The 6763-nt window shown below is 40.2% G+C and overlaps 1 pseudogene; it reads left to right on the top strand.

Moving 5' to 3' along the window:
- Positions 1-2568: 2568 nt before the first annotated feature.
- Positions 2569-5338, top strand: LOC122071605 (annotated as a pseudogene).
- Positions 5339-6763: the final 1425 nt, after the last annotated feature.

Here is a 6763-nt window from a genome sequence, read left to right as displayed (position 1 = left end):
ACAAAAGTATGGGCATGCTGAATTTGTTGCTTATGCATTGTCTGTTGCAGATACAATTGAAAATAGTGAGCCTGCAACATATTCTGAAGCTGTTGCTTCAATTGATTCTATAAAATGGTTGATTGCCATGAATGAGGAGATTGAATCTCTTCATAAAAATCAGACTTGGGAGCTTGTGAAGCCAAGAACAGGGAAGAAAATTGTTGGTTGCAAATGGGTCTTCAAGAAGAAGGAATCTGCCTCAGGTGTTGAAGATGCTAGGTACAAGGCACGTTTGGTTGCAAAGGGCTACAGTCAGGTACAAGGAATTGATTTTAATGATGTTTTCTCACCTGTTGTTAAGCATAGTTCTATTCGTGTCCTACTTGCTTTAGTTGCTATGCATGATTTGGAGTTGGAGCAACTTGATGTGAAAACAACATTCTTGCATGGTGAACTAGAAGAACAGATTTATATGCATCAACCTGAAGGGTTTGTTATTGAAGGTAAGGAGGACCATGTATGCTTGTTGAAGAAGTCCCTATATGGTTTGAAACAGTCTCCTAGACAGTGGTATAAAAGGTTTGATTCAGTTATGGCTAGTTTTGGATACTCCAGGTGTCAATATGACTGTTGTGTTTATTTCAGAAAGCTCTCTGATGGGTCACTCATATACTTGTTGCTTTATGTTGATGATATGTTGATTGCAGCAAAAGATAGGAATGAGGTCAATAGGTTGAAGGAACAATTAAGTTCTGAATTTGAGATGAAAGATTTGGGGGCAGTAAGGAATATCCTTCGTATGGAGATCAAGAGGGATAGAAAAGTAGAGAAGCTGTGGCTATCTCAACAAAAGTACACTGAGAAGGTATTGAATCGTTTTGGCATGAAAGATGCCAAACCTGTAACTACTCCTCTTGCATCTCATTTTAGACTTTCAACTGCTCTATCATCTAAGACAGATGAAGAGGTGGAGTACATGTCACGTGTTCCATACTCTAGTGCAGTTGGCTCCGTTATGTATGCTATGGTTTGCACTCATCCTGACATTTCACAAGCTGTCAGTGTGGTGAGCAGATATTTGTCATGTCCAGGTAAAGCTCATTGGGAAGCAGTGAAGTGGATACTTAGGTACTTGAAAGGGACCTCTGGTGTGTGTTTGGAGTTTGGGAGAAATGGTGATAGTTTATCTGGTTATGTTGATTCAGATTATGCAGGTGATCTTGACAAGAGAAGGTCACTCACAGGCTATGTATTTACTCTTGGAGGAAGTACGGTTAGTTGGAAAGCTACTTTACAAGCTACAGTCGCATTATCTACCACTGAAGCAGAATATATGGCAGTGACTGAGGCAATTAAAGAAGCTATTTGGCTTAGAGGTTTGTTGGGAGAACTCAGCATGGATCATGGGGTGACTGTTGTCCATTGTGATAGCCAGAGTGCTATTCACTTGACTAAAGATTCAATGTATCATGAGAGGACAAAGCACATTGATGTTCGGTATCATTTCATAAAAGAGATAATTGCTCAAGGTAATATCCAAGTGTTGAAGATTGGTACTGAAGACAATCCAGCTGATATGTTGACTAAGCCTTTATGTGTTGGTAAGTTCGAGCATTGCTTGAACTTACTTGGTGTTTGTCATGTTTGAGTTCAGCCCTTTGGAGGGCTATTGGAGAAGATGAAGATATTAGCTATTTGTTTATCTGTTGGAGGAGAATTCAAGCCAAGGTGGAGATTTGTTAAGTCTGTCTCGAATTCTTGACCCGTTTTGAAGATTGACCCGATCCGACATACTTTGGTGGCGACCCGAATGGGAAATTTTCTGAGATCTGTGATGGAAGCAGAGGGCTTGGGCCGATAGGGTATGGTTCGACCCGATCGACCACGACCCGATGGGTCGAACCGCTATTTGGAGTATATATATAATGTACTGTTGCTTGTTGAGAGTCATTGTATTCTAGGGTTTTCACGAAGCTAGGGTTTCAGGGCGAGTTCTTCCTCGCCGCTGCTAGGGTGTAATCCTTCTTCTGCATAGTGAATCATCTTCTTCTTCGCCCGAGGACGTAGCACACCACCCTGGTGTGTGAACCTCGTTAAATCTCTGTGTCGTACGGATCTATTGTCTCTCTTTATTTGTGTTTCTTGGTGTTTGATCTAACAGGTACGTTCTTCTTTCTTTCCGTTTCTGTTCTCAAAAGTTTGATTTTTGTTGAATTATTGTTCTTGTTTAGGGAAGGGAGTGTTTGAAATGCTTACCTTGGAGTCCTCTCAAAGCTCCTGCTCGGTTTGAATTGGAGGCTTTTGCTTAAATTATTGAGTTTTCTCTCTAACTAAACATAGAATGTAGCTTTCCATTGCAGACATGAATCCATATCCCCACTCCTCTTCTCCCATGGCATTTGAAATAAGTCAGTAATGTAATTCTGGGAGTTTATCCCAGACATCAACCTATCACGGGATGAATCTGTTTCAACTTTCAAATGAACATTCAAATTTCAATATTAGAACCCAATTTTAATGCTTTAATTTACAATTTATAGAGAGTAAAAAAATGTGATGTGGAGAAATTTCATCAAGTAGTATAGCATGTTGAGAGATTATAATGATTCTTTCCCCCTCTACCCTAGGTTCTGTAATGCTGGTCTGCGTAGTGATATTACCATTGAAGTCGAGGGTGTATTCTTCCATCTTCATAAGGTATGTTTTCTCCCATTGAAATTTAATTTACGCTGATCTTTCCGTTATGATGATTTGCTGCAACTTGAAAGGGGAAAAAACACTAGTGGGATGTAGATGTGTAAATCAGACTTAATAGAAATTTTCATACGTGGATGTGTGGTGCTTGTTAATCTGCATTATTGAAAGCACCAAAAATCTATTGCTAATTTGATGGGTACATGTGAAAATTGGCCCATTTCCCCATTCTTTTGTCGCAGAGTCGCACATTAACTTGTAGGAACTAAACTCTATTTTTGGCTCAATCATAGAAGCCTATTCTTCTGTCCATTATTTCACAATTCATAGATTAGAAAATAATAAATAGTAGACCACAAACCGCAAACACAGTCTACCAAGTTCTTGTTGGATGAACAAAGTCACTTGAAGTCACTAAGTTAGCCACAGTTTTCTGGCTTTGAAAGATATAGAGTATCGGGGATGAAATTGAGCATTTTCTTGGTGGAACCAGTTGGACAGTGGGTCCTTCCTGTACATGTGAACTATTAGACCTGTTATTTTGGTTGGTTGGGCATCCTTGCTTTCTGTAAAATGTGTCCATCAAATTTCATCTTGCCAACTAGAGTAAAAAAATAGATTACATGTTTAAGGATTATTGAGCATGAAAAAATTATTTAATAAGCAAGTCTTTGACCTCCACCTCTCCCCTCCTATACCAGCAGCCCTTAGGGATGAACCATATGTCCTGTTCTTTCTTCCTTCCCCCCCCCCCATTCTGCAGTAGGTTGGTCTTTTCTTTTTCTTTTTTTTTTTTTTTTTTTTTGAATGAGGCTATGTGTGTGTGTGCACGTGTGCGCAGTGTAATTGTAGGGTAGAATTTTCTATTTAATCAGTGAACTTGCTGCATTTTTTCCTCTGTGATTCCTTTTCAGTAATTATAATAGCCTGCAGACATTGTTAGTCTGGGTTTTACATGGATGTAGCCATAGCTGTCATGGTGTCACTAGGCGGCAATTTGGCTTCCTGGCGGAAAAAGAAGTTCATGGCAGTGCTATGATTTACGTGACTCACAAATGGCGGTCGCCATTGGCTGATAGGTGTCACCATCGCACCGCCATGGATGCCAGGTCACGCCTCATTCACTAGGTGGTCGATTTTTTGTAAAATGCAGGGTGATTTTGATAGGGCTATATTGATTTTTGAAGATTTGATGTTGCTTAATGTTGGTTTTATATGTTATAGGGTATATATTGTAGGTTTGTAGCATGCTAAATAACTTTAAAGAATAGGGGAAATAAAAAATAAACATACTAAATAACTTTAGAAAATAGGGAAAATAAAAAATGACACATAGGCGATTTGACAACCATGGCAACGCCACAATGGGCGATTCATCGCCAAATCGATTAGCCACCCCTCCACCGCCTTGGATTGATTTGATGCCGTGACAACTATGGATGTAGCTGATATGATAAGCAGATAATTCCAACGAGTGCCTCCACCCAAATTTTTTAGGAACATTACGTTAACTGTATTTGATCTATTATCTGACTTTTTTCTTTCTTCCTTTTTTTCCCCATCAAAAATGAGCATCTCACTCGTATCTTCCATACAAAGGAAGAAAGCACGCTTCCCCCCCCCCCCCCCCTTCTCTGAATTCCCATTTCAAAATAATCTATATCTAACAAAACTTTTGTGCTCAGTTTCCTCTCATGTCAAGATGTGGGAAGATAGCAAATATGTTAGAAGAGCCCAGAAAAATGAGGGAGGTACTTTGAATGCTGCATTGAGTGAATTTCCTGGTGGGCCCGACATATTCCTGGTTGCAGCTAAATTCTGCTATGGGATCCGAGTCGAATTGACATCAAAGAGCATAGTAATGGTGTACTGTATGGCAGACTATCTTGAAATGACAGAGGAATATGGAGAGGAAAACTTATTGGCCAAGTCGGAAGGTTTCTTCCATAAGAATACACTCCGTAACTGGAAAGAATGTATTTTAGCCCTTCAGAGTTCTGATCCTGTCATTCCGAGGGCGGAGAAGCTCCAAATTCTGAGCAAATGTCTGAGTTCTCTATCAATGATGGCCTGTACAGATCCAAGTCTCTTTGGATGGCCCATGATGATGTATGGTAGCTTACAAAGCCCCGGTGGGAGTATCCTATGGAATGGAATAAACACTGGAGCAAGAATCCGAAGCTCAGACTCTGACTGGTGGTTTGAAGATGTCTCTTACTTCAGTGTGCCTTTGTTTGAGAGACTTGTTCAAACAATGATTGCAAAAGGTATGAGACCTGAAATTTTGGCAAATGCAATAATGTACTATGCAAGAAAGTACATTAAACTAAATGCTCATTCACGTAAGTTCTACTTTTGGATTGTCTAAAGAAATATTGATATATTAAATTAAACTAAGCACTACACACAAAAGTCCCTTTAGGTCAAGTTCTCTCTCCCTGTTAAATCTTCGAAGAGTATGATACTGATCAGTAAGGGGAAGGTTGACTCAACCAAAGCATACTCTGTTTACTCAAGGGTGCAGTCTTTGACATAAAATCCACTGCACTATTGGCCTCTAAGATTCTAAGAGCCCAGGGAGAAGGAGATTTGTTTAAAATCACAGTTATAGTTTTCAGAGAGTAACTTTCCGGTTTCTGATATCCACTACCATGTAGCTTATTCCAAGCTCAACTGCAAATTAGTGCATTTCATCGTCCATATAAAAATTTAATTTTTGGGTTGTAATTGAATTTCAGTGAGAGAAACAGGAAACTTGCTGCAATGATGATTAAAGAGAGAACCAAGGACCTAACTCTATAATATGGAATTTTTGTGTGAATGATAGTCATTTCTTATCTTTCATTCGTTTTCAGAATTTCCCTCCAGCTTGGGCGTCAAGCCAGTGCATTTGCAGGTTAGAGAGAGAGAGAGAGAGAGAGAGAGAGAGAGGGAAAGGGTCAGAGAGATTGAGAAAGAGAGCCAATGAGGTCCAGTAGCCTCTTCAACTGTTCATCTCATAGTTTTTAAGGCGCTGGTAAGGCGACGCCTTACCAGCGCCTAGGCGCTGGTGCGGTCCAGCAGAGGTAAGGCAATCAGCCGATTCAGGAGTAGTGCAAAAGGCGGTCGCCTTTTACACTAAAGCGCTGCAAGGCGTCGCCTTAGGCGCCTTATAGCGCCTTAGTGTACAAGGCGGTCGCCTTAGTGTACTGGCTATTTAAAAATAAAAAAATTTGTTTTTCTAAAGATTCCAAATTACATATTATTATTGGGACGTGTATAAAATCTGATGCACATGTGATGCATTGGATCAAAAATCATATAAAAACTAAAAACCCTTTCCATAAAAAAAAAAAAAAAAAAAAACCCAATCAAAAGTTGAAAACCGCGTGCCTCTCTCATCTCTCTCTCTCTCATTCTCTCTGAGTCATTTGCCTCCAAAACTCAAAAGGAGAAACCCCAACGTCCGACGAGGCTACGATCATCCTCCGGCGACTTCTCTTCTCCTCCGACAGACTTCGGCGAGAACCGGCGACATCCGGCGGCATCCGGCGGCATCTCCATCTTCTTCGACAGCCTTCGGCGAGCCTTCGACAGACTTCGACAGCCTTCGGTGAGCCTTCAACAGACTTCGACAGCCATCGGCGGCATCTCCTTCTCCTTCGACGGCCTTCGACAACCTTCGGCGAGCCTTCGGTGACATCCGGCGACACCTTCGACAGACTTCGGCGTCATCTCCTTCGCCGGCAGCATCTCCTTCGACAAACTTCACTTCGATAGCTCTTTGTAAGTTATTTTTTTTTTCTTTCTTTCTTCTTCTTTCTTCTCCCTGCTTGTTCCTTCTGCGTATATTTTTTTATTTTTTTTTTCTTTCTGTGACTGTGTTGGCTGCTGTTGTAACATTATAAGTTAATTTTTTTTTTTTTTCTTTCTTCTTCTTTCTTCTCCCTGCTTGTTCCTTCTGCGTATATTTTTTTTTTTTATTTTTTTTTTCTTTCTGTGACTGTGTTGGCTGCTGTTGTAACATTATAAGTTTTTTTTTTTTTTTCTTTCTTCTTCTTTCTTCTCCCTGCTTGTTCCTTCTGCGTATATTTTTTTATTTTTTTTT

This window comes from Macadamia integrifolia, unplaced genomic scaffold, assembly GCF_013358625.1.
Source record: "Macadamia integrifolia cultivar HAES 741 unplaced genomic scaffold, SCU_Mint_v3 scaffold_30A, whole genome shotgun sequence".
In the NCBI taxonomy this organism is placed as follows: domain Eukaryota; kingdom Viridiplantae; phylum Streptophyta; class Magnoliopsida; order Proteales; family Proteaceae; genus Macadamia; species Macadamia integrifolia.
The sequence above is the reverse complement of the archived record's forward strand: the minus strand, read 5'-3'. Positions and strand labels throughout refer to the sequence as shown.